The following is a 14,032-nucleotide window of genomic DNA, read 5'->3' as shown; positions in this document are numbered from 1 at the left end:
ACTACAAGATAAATGTTTAGTAACTTAACCTTACTTTAACAGGTACATACTTAGTTTCTTAACCAACGTATTCTTTATTCAAATAAGCAAGTTTCTACTATGACCCTTGGCTTCTGTAATTCTGCAGGTAATGTACCATTAACAGTTGATGCTTGAATGGATCAGTATTGCAATATTCCTCACCAGTGGGAATTTTTTACTAGGATAAGCATACATCTTGCCAGTCTACAAAGCTCAGGTTCCTTCCTTGCAGACCAAAGGTCTGCCGTTGGCACTGGCCAGTGTACTGGTATAAGAGGAACATATTCTCACAGCAAAAGTCAAAGTTTTTTTTTTTTTTTTTACAATTAAATTGGGATAACAAAGCATATAACTCTTAGTCAAGTAGTATAATAGAAGAAAAAAGGGAAAGGGGGGTGAAAAAATAAATGGGAAGTTATACCCCAGTCTGTCCAAAGAGAGAGTCCACTAAGGGAGTTGGAGAGGGAGGGTATATGTACTGCAACAAAACATCGTTGTCACACTACTCCTCATCACTGCTACAACTACCAAAGATCAAAAAGAGAGGGGGAGAAGGTAGATGAATCAGAGGCCAAAATGCTAAGTACAGAAACCCTGAAAAATGCAGGTCTCAGCTCTTGAAAAAGCATGCAGTTCATAATGGTTGGTAAATCTGTGGATAGACGACCACGTAGCTGCTTCCAAAATGGATCTAGACTTCAAATCTTTCCAAAATGCCCCAGAGACAGCAACTGCCCTAGTAGAGCAAGCCTTTGCATTTTTTGAGAAGATATTTGCCATGGTTATACTACCAGAACTGAATGGAGAGAGACAGCTATCTGGAAACACTTGCCATACAAACCAGCTGTCCTTTTTTGTTTCATGATAAGACTGAAAAAAGTTGATTTGTTTTATTAAAATATTTAGTTCTGTCCAAATAAAATCTCAGTAGTCTATCTACATCGAGGCAGACAAGAAACTCCTCTCCTTTATTTTTTGGATAAGGATAAAAGGTAAGGAGCTACACAAAACATAAATTCATAGACTATTTTAGGCATAAAGGAAAAGGCCATTTCTGAGTAGCAGAAGTTCACACTACCAGTAAAAACGGTCTTCCAAGTTAAATAAATTTAGAGAAGAGCTGGCTGATAGCTCACAGGGATTCGGAGTTAACTTTTCTCATACAAAATTAATACTCCAAGCAAGAATGATCTTCTGTCTTGGTGGTCTAAAATGCAATACTCCCTTTAGAAACTACTTGACTTGAAAAAAAAAAAGATAAAGAGGGATTCAGTGGCAAACATACTAAAATGGCCAAAAGATGTACCATTACAGAAATGTACATCAAGTCAGAATTAAGCAATCCATGCAGGAAATGGAAAACATTGGTGTCCCCAATTGGGATATGAACTAGTCTATTTCTGTCCAAAAATGAAAGTCTTTTCTGTATGGTAGTGGTCATTCTCCTGAAGGATCTGCATCCATCCAAAATCCTACTCTCTGTATTTCTCAGACTTGACCCATTTCATCATCACTCTTTCCGCATTGATATACAACCTTCTGCTTGCATTATCTATGGGAGCCATAACTGCGCAGCTCTAAAGTATCAGTTCAAATTGGGTAATCCTAAACCTCCTTGTTCCATGGGGAAGATCAACTTATCCCAATTCACTCCTGCCATCTTCCTCTTACAAATAAATGTATTCTATTCTTTAAAGTATTGTTCACTACTTTTCCTCTGGTTATGACTGACCCATGTATAAAACTAAAGACAAAATATTTTCACCACTTGTATCATACTATCCATAATTAAGAGCTTCCAGTTCTTTTACTCTGTTCCCCCATAGCCTTTGCTGCCATAGCAGAATTATTTGTAATGCATACACCTAAATATTGCATGGTGGTGCTGCGGTAGTGTTGTCGCCTCACAGTAATACGTTATCCTGTTCGATTCTCAGCTAGCGCGTCTTCTGTGTGCAGACATGCGTGAATGGGCATACCTTCATTAAAGGTTGTGCGTCAGAGCTGGCAACTCTGCACATAAAAAAATTTACTGCCAATCATTAGCGGACCGGAGTTCTGCTGTGGCGATCCCTAACCGGGAAAAGCTGAAAGACACCCCACCACCTAAATACTTCACCTTATGTCCCCATAAATATGGGTATTGCCAAATTAATGTGTGGGTACATAGTTTAACACTATAGCCTTTGTGTTTTATCTTTATTAAAATGTTATACCCAAAAAGAAAAAAGGTCTCAAAAATTCCACAACACCAAAATGTCCCTTTCTGGATTTATCAATTACAAAATATCATCTGCAAATAAAGCTAACTTCTCTTGATTACCATACCATTGATATCACTTAATTTGTGAGTCGCTTATAAATATAAAGCAAATAAAGGGGAAAGAGGACACATCTGCTTGGTCCCTCTGTTCAAACAAAGTTTGAGAGAGAGAAACCCTCCCACCATGACACCTGCCTCCAGTGCTTCACGCCATCCTCCTAATTAACCCTATTATTCTCCTAATTAACCCTATTATTCTATCAGGGAATTCAAATGCTTCCAATGCCATACTCACAAACTCCAAGTTGACACTATCAAATGCTTTTTCTGCATTAAAGCCCAACAATAATACCAGTAACTTTCTTGCATTCAGTTTTCCTCTGGATCATCATTACTCTAATATTGTCAAATGTTTGCATCCCTTCCACAAAGCCACAGTGATTTATATCTATCGATTTTGGCAACACCTTTGTCATTTTCTTAGACAGTATAAACATAAGAACTTTATATAATCATGGTTTAAAGTACAGGAAGCTGGATTTGCAGGGTCTTTATCTTGTTGGGTAACACAACCGCATGTTTCTTTTTCCAAGATACTGGTACTTTCTCACTTTTCAAATATTGTTAAATAAATAATCCAGATATTAATCATTTTCTTCACTCCTAACTTTCACAGGAATTACCATCTGTTCCCAAAGATTTTTGATTGGTTATGCATCCCTGCTTTTATCTAATCTATCCTCATCTTTTATCTAATCTATCCTCATCTTCGCTATTAACATATGAGCCTCATATTAATCTCAAGTTGGCATAATTAAGTTTTCCATAAATATTTCACTTCTGCCTTTTCTTGGTTTCCATATTCCTCTCTTTTATACAAGTTTTCATAAAATGTCTGAAAGATCTCTAATACCGCTATGGATATCGGATAATTTTTCTCGTCATAAATTCTGCAAGTTTGGCAACGTTTTCTGCCTTCTGTTGCCCAAGTTATTGTGCCAAAACTTTTAGTGCTCTGAAGTCATCAAAAAATAATTTAATAGCAACCTTTCTAAACTCATGCATATTATCCAAACACTTCCTTATTTTCTCTTTAGAAATCTGCAGTTGCTCCTCATTTTTGGCAGATTCTCCTTATTCTGCAATACTTGAATCTTTGTCAGTCCCTCTAAATAATTCATATTCTTCCTTTCCCAAAGCTCATTCTCTTTAATTTCGACCCTATATGTAAACTCCATTTTCATTCTGTCACTCTCACTAGCTAAGATTTCTGAAGAAATATGTATCTTCCCCAATATGGGACTGGATAAAGGAGATTTTGCAAATATGATACAGAATATAGGCAAAAATGGGACTGAAATTTACTGAAGAAAAGTGGCAAAAGTGACAGGATATTGGGAGCAAATAAGCAGAAAGGAAAAAGTTAATAGATAGGGTTTCTATTCAAGTTTAGAACACAAGCTGCTGTTAAAAAAGGTTTAATAATACAATACTGTATGGTAACTGGAATCAGAGGAGGTTAGAAATGATTTAGAAGCAAATTTAGAAGCAAAATTAGAAAGGGAAGTTACACAGGTACAGCTGGGCAACATCTTTATGGCTACCAAGCATGTGACAAAGTCCAGAAGGTTTAGGGTTTTTGCTTGGAAGTATTGCAAAATTATTTTTATACCCCAAGCAGACTTCAGGTAATATTTCCTCAGGTAAAGAGCAAATGTTTGAGGTGTGATGTAAAAGACAGACAAGTGAGAACATGTTTTCAGAGAGTACAACAACAAGGGCCGCACAGAATTAAATATAGTCTACCCAAACAGTTACGGTAACACGTCATTAAGACAGGAGTTCAATGGACATAGGATGTTTATCCACATAGTTAAAGGTCACATGCCATAAGACAGGAAACATTTGGTCTAGGGAGATCAAACCATTCTGTTGATGTCACAGAAGAGATTTGAGGGAAATGTTTACCTCACAGAGGATACTGATGCTCATAAAACAAAGTTCATCTGCGTCCATATTAAAATGCAAACTGGATCTATGGATGGGATACATAAAATGCATCTCAAGACTGTCCTCTGTACACTAAATGGACACAGGCAGCTCCTAAATGCTCTATCCCATGCCTGGATCCCCTCAAATTATCTACAGTATGATCCCGGTTATTCTCATTAGGGGTGATATATAATTATAGACCATAGGATGGGTAAGGTCAGTCTCTCAAACTAAAAATTCACCAGGTGGCTGGAAGGAAATCCACTAAAAAACTCAAGAAAAAATCCTTTAGCATAAAAGCCTTTTATTCACTGGGAGCCGACACTCTCTCAGGGTTTTAAAAAACACTTTATATTAATGGTTTATATTAATGGTTTCATTCAAGGGGAAAAGACTGAAATTTTGATTTTTGACTTCGCTAAATAACATATGTTAAAGTTTTATACATCATGGATCATTTAAGTGGATCATTCAAGTGTTATAATTAGGGGTTTTTTATAAATTGTTTTATTGGTTAATTAATTGATGTATTCATTGGATTGTGTATAAAAGAGAGGTGGGGTCTTCATTCATTCATTCTGAAGATGTCAGTTGTGATGAAAACGAATAAAAGGTTTTTACGCTAAAGGCTTTTTTCTTGAGTTTTAGTGGATTTCCTTCAAGTGACCTGGTGAATTTTTGGGTTTTGAGTTTAATATTCTTATTTTTGGGCTTTTTTCTTTGTAAAGTCTCTAACCAAATGGGATAGGTTAATTAGAGCAAAAAAAGGGAAACTGACTAGCCGTAAAATGATCATCAAAGGCAACTAGCCTAGTACTTACCTATCTACCTGTGAACATATGTGAGTGCAATGGACACAGAATATGTCTAACCACATAATTAAAGGTCAGATGGCATAAGATGGGAATACAACGGACACAGGATATACTTACACACATAGTTAAGGCCACATGTAGGATGAGAGGGCAATGGTCTGCATCTATGGGGTAGCACATCAATTTACAGCATTTGTTTTGTCTAATAAAAACAGCACATAAACATTGCCCTGTAACTATCCAGAATAATGAGTGAAATAAAGTCAAGAGCCACATTTATACTGCTGCGTTAAAGTTTTGTTATGGCAAGTGGGTGAGAGGAAAGTGGGATTAAAACTCCACTGAACCAGAAATACTGGTATACTTGTGATTATCGTGCTTTAACAAACTAATTACATCTGTATCTGTAATCTGTCACTTTTATATTTTGTAGGCAGATTATGCTGCTGACAATTTCAATTGGATCCATTTTCTTTTTTAACAACAACAAAAAACTGACACAGCAGTATAAACACACCCAAACCACATCCCTTGTCCAACTTGCACTATATTTTCCTTAGGTTCTATAATAACCTTATTACAGCATTGCCATGCAACATGCTGTGAAACTGTAAACACTAAAGAAAGAGGTGTGTAGCAATTTACGATGTCTGTATGTTCTAAAACATATCACATATACAACTCAATAAATGAGAAAAATACAATTCAGCATAGCCGTGTATTGCTATACACTGTACTCTAGTGAAGAAGCAGAAGCAGAGAAAATAATGAAAAGTTTGCGTAAGATTTCTGTTGTTTTGGATAAGACAGTACCAGGCTTTAAAGGGTGACACTGTCACAGGAACAGTGGTACAAGCAGGCAAACAGGCTGACCAAGTCATTCCTCGTTCTGAGAAAAGACAGCTCTATTTTGCATTGAAACAATAGTTTCTAGAAAACTACCTTCTAAGCAGCACAGCACAGCTTAGTTTGATTAACATCTGATGGAATTGTGATTTGCATCTGGAGTGGTGCCTGGTACTTGGCAGTCTTAAATGCAAATAAAGTTTCAGAACAAGTACACAGAAAAGCTTGTGGCAGTCATACTGTTCTTTGTAAAGTAACAAGGTGCATCTTTATATATGAATGAGTTGAGTGCTCTGAACAGGGTGCAACAGGCTCTGTTGAACCAGTGGCTTGTAGAATGCAGAGCTGAGGATTTAACTGTTCACAAGCAGCGTTGCTATAAACAGCTGCAAAATTCTAACTAATGTAACCGCATGTACATTTACTCCTCCTTAGTACCATATCAAAAAAATCGGAACCCTACATAAAGAAAAAGGACTGGGATTTGAAAAATAGTCAGTAAAATTGGCGAGACTGAGAAAATGATCATTAAATAGATTTTAAAATGTAAAATTGATAATTATCCTCTTTTTATAGGGTGACTAGCAATGGTTTATGGTAGCATGCTGCTTTCACATCAAGTTAAACTATTAAATGCCACATGTCTATACACATCTGAACATATATAAAACCAAAATATGATGTTTATGTAGATAATCTAAGCATACAACACCAAGGTTGTATATCAAGCAATAAAGCAGCCCCATGTGTGGATTATACAACTAAATAAATTAGACATTCCAAACTAGTTATTTGCTAAAAAAAAGGACCACAATGTTTCAATGTAACTCGGACATTACAATTATGAAGAGGGTGCATTTAAGAACAGCATTCATCTGGTTACATAATGCTCATACCACAAATCCCAGCTGATGTCTCACTGCAGCTGTGCTGATGGACTGGCACAGGGATCCATTCAAATGTTAACCCTAACTTTGCTACAACACGCTAAATCACAGTGACAGAAGACACCGGCATCAAAGGAAATTACTTTTTGTTCCTCCTACTTCATCTGTCCAGCACCTTCCACAAGACCTTTCTGTAGAAGAAGTTGTAAACAAAGTTACATACCCTGCCTTGAAGGAGTGGCAGAAGGACTTTGAAAGAAAATCTGAGCAACAAAAGGCATATTACCGATTTTCTTTGAGCAAGCAATTCAAAACAACTCAGGCTGCTTAGAAAACATTCTTGCTACATTTCAATATATGTATGCAATGTATTCAGTATTGGATTGTACTCTAAATCCTGCAATTTGTAAATGAATACGTAAATAAATGTTTCTTGGAAGAAATGAACTGCTAGGTTGGACTTGTTTTTACAGTGGAAGAAAATGCCTATCACCCAAAGAAATGCATATACTGCCATTTGCATAAATGCAATGAACAACTGTTAAGTATCACTTATGTTGCTCATACCAATCGTTGATTTTCATTGTCTCATTCAAAATACGTTCCGCAAACTTCACGTTTTCCGTACCCAGCACCTGTTTATTATTACAATTACTCATGCTGCATGCAATATTGCCACAAGGAAGAGGTGAATTGCTCATCTAGACTCAATTAAGTATGCCAACGACATTTTGCATCTTAGTGTCTAAGTGAATTCACAATTAATTTAATTTTAACCTCATATTCAATTTAAGTGTATAATATTTATGAATTATGTCCTCTCACAAGCAAAGCAGTGTCAGATGAATGTAACTGCACCACAATAATGAATATGTTGATTCAAAAGACCACAGTTGTGTGGTAATTTTAGACAAACCCAAAATCAGAGCTTGAAAAAGAGAGAGTAACAGTTGAATATGGGAAACAAAATGACAATTCTTAGAGCAAATTTTATTTATGTGTTTGCTTTTATTTTAGGTTATTCTTTTGGTGTAGCTGTAAAAATAATGTAACAAAGAACAGCCACAGCTGCATTCTTTTGCAACAATTTTTTTTTATTCGCTGACGGTTCATACTGGTGTAGTTTATGGTTACCTTACAAGTGATCTATACAGTCCAGTTGGTCAAGTGCCGCTAATGTTTCCTTTCCCTAACCAGATTTCATCTGTTAATATGTCTGCAAGGTTACAATTTGTGTAATAATTATGTTGATCTTTGCAAGTGCAAGGTATTTCTCATTTCCGCAAGTTGGACAGTCATGATTAGCAAAGAGGTTGTTGCAGGAAAAAACATGGTGTTTCAGTTGTGCCATTTGATATTGTGGGTTAGGAGAGTGAACTACCTTTGTTAAACCAAAATGGATCCCATTGCGACGAAAAGCTACATATTTAAAAAAAATGTGCTAAAGGGATGTATGAGTGCTAATATCTGTTACTTAAAGGAGAACAGTGCATTTTTAAAGCTCATTAACTTTTAAGCTATATGGTTTTAAGTACTGTTTTATTAATTAAAGAGGACCATTAAAGTTTAAAACTTGCAACCTGTATGGCCTTAATTATTAATTGTTTTATTAGTTGCTTAATTGCTTTGTGTGTGTATATAACCGTTCTGTACACACACACACACACACACACACACACATATATATATAGAAATTTTAATTGTTCTTCGCGGACGGCTTTTTTGCTAAGACACCAGAATACTTGTTCCTGGATGGTTTTGGTCATAAATACTATTTTATTACATGTTAAAAAATAAGTTTTACTTTTACTCTGCATACCCTTTTGTTAACATTTCATAATACAATGGCCATGAGACTACAACTACAAGTCATAAAAAACATGTTTAAATGCACAACTGCCGCATAAAAAAGAAACAAAAAAAACTTTATATTAAAATGCCTTAACGAAATATAAGCAGAGACTTTGCTACAATGTGACAGAACAAAACGTGAGGAAGAACATTCTCACATCAGAACCAAGACGAGAATGGCTACCAACTCCAAAAATCAAAATGACATGGATTAATGGGCCATCTCTTCCTCAAAAAATACACTGCATTGCATTAAAGAACAAAGGGAGACAACGGTATATCTTGTCTAACCACTTGGCTACATCATTGTCCCATGCTTATGGTACCTGTGCATTCAAAATCTAGCAACACAGACTCCCTGAAGGTGCAGCTTCCTTATTCCCTCTTGAACCTTTGCAGGTACCTGCAAACATCTTTATATCTAGGTTCTATCCATAGATTAATGTAGGCCTAGTAAAGGGTTGGGTCTATGTTGTTTTCAATGTGGACTACTGTACAATATTAAAATGTTCTCTAACACAGGTTTCAAGTCAAAGGAATGCCATTAAGGAAAAAAAAAAGTCTGAAATAAGGTGAAGGTATGGTCAGTCTTGGCTGGTGAGGAATTTGTAAAGTACTAGGCTTATCCAACACTGAAACCCCTCAATCTCACATGAAGATCTCAGAAAATTCCAACACAGATATCAAAAAGTTGATTTCAAGGTGTTACGTATGGCAGCATATTACTTCAGTGATAACAGCTTTGGTACTTCAGAAAACAAATAAATGTCTTTCTGTTTTGCACACATTTGAAGAGGTGTACCCTCATCAGAAACACTGAACAGTTCTACTCTATGAAGCCATTTTCATCTAAAGAGTGCCAGTAGTCTACCACAGATTTATGAACAGTTTATTACACAGTAATACTCTAATTGACATGGGTATGAAAAAATGAAGCCAATGTAAAGAACTCAAGAGGGCTCCTAGCAACACTAGCCATTTACAATTGCCTTGCACATCTATGAAGGTTTCTTGGATCTCTGTTATGGGACTGGCTTAAGCCTGCTTAAGAATAAAATGCTGCTGATGAAGAGAGAGATAAGCATGGGCATGCCAAAAATATTCTAATTTATTACAGTGATCCTTTCTGAAGAAAATGTAAAATAACACAAGTTTGCTTTGAGTTCTTAAAGTAACGTGAATGATTTCTGAAGCACTCCGCTTTCAATACGCACTTCAGATTCAGAGATTTTAGTCCCAGTGCCCCCACCCACCACCACCATAAAAAGCAGACATGGCAAAAAACAGACAATGAAACCAAGAATGACCTCTCTCAAAGCTACTCAAAGACATAACTGAAAAGTATCTCAAGTATGAACTCCTAATTTAACTCATCTTAGGGAACTATGAATCAAATGGAAATCATTAATTAGAAGCTGCCAAAAACACTAAGTGACACTTCACTAAAAACTTTTGGGGTAACACATACACATTTCCTCACTCCAAACATGACGGCTATTGTCAGATCTTCTTCCTGAATTCCTAGCAGTGGAGGTAGAAATGTTCAGACTACAGTGAAAATATGAACACGGAACTGGAACTATTAGCTAGACTTGAACTTTAGGAAGTTAAAAAGAGGCTGCATCAGTTGGAAGATTCTCTCCACATTGAATAAACTGGTTGTCGTGGCACTGTCTTGTCTATTAACTGAAGTACTAAACAGAAGTATTGAAGAATGCAGTGTGCCATACAATTAGAAGGAAACAGCAGTGATCCCACTGCATAAATAGGACTCTATGCCTCCTGTGTCTAACTTGAAGCAACAGCACTACATTATCCCTCGGCCAAAATTGTTGAACTGTATGCACATTTCTAACTGTATCCCACTCTGGTATGCCTTTATCAGAAGTTCACCCTCCCTAACTCATTACCCCTACTCACTATAATCCTCCCCTTCATTTGATTCTCTTCCTGAGGTTCCACACAGCGGCTCTCCATAAACATGTCTTTCCAGTCATTTCCTATTTAGTTCACTGTTTGATCATTCTCCATTCATATTCACATGATCCTTTACCTAGCTTAAACCATCTCTATCCTTAATTAACCATCATCTCTTTCCACCACATTTATGCCCTCTTCCCTTTAACATCCTTGCCTCTGTTGACTGATATGCCACATATTCCCTCAAACTTTCTGAGAAATGTCATCTGTGCTTCCTTCTTCCCTATCAAAGGGACATTTTACCCAGTCAAACAACAATACTTGTTCAGTACATAAAAAGTCAAACTCATGAAAGACATCTGCTGTTTCGACCTCTTTTTTCTGTCTTTGCAAATGGCATGGAGAAAACTGTACTATTACGTGGTCCATTGCAGTAATTACTCTAAATCCATAGTATAGTTAGCACCATGTGGGAAGTGTAAATTATTCTGCAACATGGACATGAAAAAATTTATTCAAAAACAATTCCTAAACTCTCGTCTACATGAAGAGCTATCCCCCACACAAGGATTCCATCCCTCCCACAGTTCTAACACTGTACGTCTAATCCATGCAGGTATCGTCAATAAAGCTAGGAATAATGGCAAACTATTTTACTTATTTCTTGATTTATATAAATCTTTCGACACAGTTTTGTCACAAACTTCTACTTCACATGTCCTTATTTGGCCTAAGCCCACCCTTCTATGGCTCAAAAGCTACTTGTCCATCAGGTAACATCAGTAAAATAGCACCTCACCCTCTTCCCATACCTCACAATCACCACCAGTGTACCACAAGGCTCTCGCTTTGTTCCCCACCTCTAACATTCTCACCAACACTCTAAACACATCCACACAATAGGCCTACTTACTACAATATGCAGATAACCCCCACTGTCATGCGCATTAGACAAATTGACTCACTTAAAAAAAAAAAATCACTCGGGAACTTTAACAGACATTAAAATATGACTTTGTAACTCACAAGTCGTGCAAAACAAAAAAATAAATAAAAAATTCCCCCCCAATTCCTCTCTTATGAAAAAAAGAAAATTTAATACCCTCTCTCATAACACAACCAATGAAGTCACTTCTCATAACCTAGATGACAGTGGATGATCTTAAATTCGACCTGAATATATAAAACTACATCCAATGTACTCTCCGGTCCAACTGGTGAATCTGGGCATTTTGAGGCAATGTTCCAACTGCCTCATGTACAGACAACCCTCTCCTCCTACCACCAAACACTAATATGTGAGATATGCAATTATACAGCCAGACTGGAGGCAAAGCTCTCTCAACCCCAAAATTTAACTGTCTGTCAAGAGGAGAAGGGTAATACTTGCAACACACCACCAGTCTCACATAGACCTAACAAACCAACACAGGCAAATAACACACAAATACACAAAAACATACTCGAAGGCTCTAAATAAAAATCTGCAAAAGCAACAGAGACCTCCAAAGTAGACATCCAAGCAACCTCCACAACCCATCACCAACCATGAAACACACACTTCACAAAATCAGTGTGGCACGCAATCACAGCCCTTAAGGCAAAATAACATATCCAACACACTAGTGATAGGTAACTCTATAGTCAGGCACACTGATGTCCCACTAACTAGGCTGGACAAGAAGGTTACAGTTAGCTGCCTGTCGGGTGCCAGGATCTGCCGCATAACATGAGCACTTAGGTCACTCCAGAACAAGAACAAATAAGACTCTGTCGTTGTACATGTTGGTGTGAATGACCAGAGATGTACCTCCCTGGATTACATGAAGAGAGACATGGAAGAGCTCTCTGATCATGTAGCCCAGGCAGGTATGACCCTGACCCTAAGTAGCATCCTGCCCTCACCAAGAATGATGCCACAGTATAAAGAAAAAATGATCAACAATTGGCCAAGTTTCTGATGTCATTCAAAGGGGATCCAGTATCTGTCTGCTTGGGATGACATGCTCGACAAGCCACATTGCTTCGCAAGAGATGGTTTGCACCTGTCACCCTTAGGCTTTTGAATACTGGCAAAGGCTCGTCACCCCCATAGTGCCTTTTTTAGCAAGGCTCAAAAGACAAACTCCACCATAAATAGCACAACTAACAAAAAACTGAGGGTAATGCTGCTCAACACCAGAAGTCTAAACCTCAAAATGCACGCACTCAAGGCACTCCTCAGTATGGAGAACATCGATATCTGTGCAGTAACAGAAACCCAGTTTAAGGCTCCAGAGAGCACCCCAGCACTACCAGGGTATAACTCATACCATACCTTTCGGCCACAGAACCCGGACCGAAACACAAAAGGCGGGGGTGTACCCATATTTATCAAGGATACTCACACCTCCAGGTTAGTGGGGCAGCACGATGCAGAGATCATCCAAGCGCAACTAACAGGAAAAACTGCAATACAAATTGCAGCTTTCTACAGATCACCCATGACCCCCAATCCACATTTCTGGACACTGAAAAATATGAAGGTCCTACCAAACACCCTAATACTGGGTGATTTCAACTACCCAAACATTAACTGGGAGAACTACTCAAGTGCTAACTCCCTTGCCCAACGCTTCCTAGAATTTATAAACTCGAACACCCTGGATCAACTGGTCAACACCCCCACCAGAAGGAACATCATCAACATATTGGACCTGGTCATCACCAACATGGGCGACCGGTGTTCCACACCTGACGTCAACCCCGCACTGTTAGATCAAACCGTAGACTAATCACTCTGGATATTCACATTCCGCCCCCAACCCCAATGAAGGAAATCACCGTGAAAAACTTTTCAAAAGCAAACTTCACGTTGCTTAAGACAGAGGTAGAAAGGTTCACAGCCCCCACGCCAATGGACAATGCTGTCCAAGCTGCTGAAACCTATACAAAGGCACTCTACGATCATCTGCAAGAATGCATGGATCATGCTATCCCAAGTAAAACAAAGACTCATTCCTCCAAGAAAAGGAAACCAGTCTGGTGGACCCCTGCCATAAACAGGCTCTACAATCGGAGGAAACTAGTGCAGATAACAGCAAAATCCCTGGAAGGAAAGACATCCCTGATCAGTATCAGCAAGAAACTACGATCCCTCATTAAATCATCCAAGGCTAGTTTTGAAAGAAAAATTGCCAAGGACTCCAAAGATAACCACAAAGCGTTCTTTAGCTATAAGAACCTAAGTGGAAACTCTTAGATCTGCTCTGAGTTGGTGCAGAATGGTACAAAATACACTGAACTGACTGATATTGCCAACATTTTGGCAGACAGGTTCAGTGCAAACTCTAACCCCCTAAAGGGCCCATAACCATACCAGAAGAATGCAAGGCCCTGGCAATCACCGACACACAGGTTAAAAGAGCCCTAACCAAAGCCAAAAAACACAGCCTCAA

The 14,032-nt window shown here is 37.9% G+C and overlaps 1 protein-coding gene across 2 annotated transcripts in view; it reads right to left on the bottom strand.

Moving 5' to 3' along the window:
- CMTM5 (CKLF like MARVEL transmembrane domain containing 5) overlaps positions 1–14,032 on the bottom strand; it is a 364,621-nt gene that overhangs the window by 334,889 nt on the left and 15,700 nt on the right. The gene's annotated exons all lie outside the window — the stretch shown is intronic.

Source organism: Protopterus annectens, chromosome 16.part0, assembly GCF_019279795.1.
Source record: "Protopterus annectens isolate FY-2018-M chromosome 16.part0, PAN1.0, whole genome shotgun sequence".
Classification (NCBI taxonomy): domain Eukaryota; kingdom Metazoa; phylum Chordata; order Ceratodontiformes; family Protopteridae; genus Protopterus; species Protopterus annectens.
This window is presented reverse-complemented; position numbering and strand designations above follow the sequence as displayed.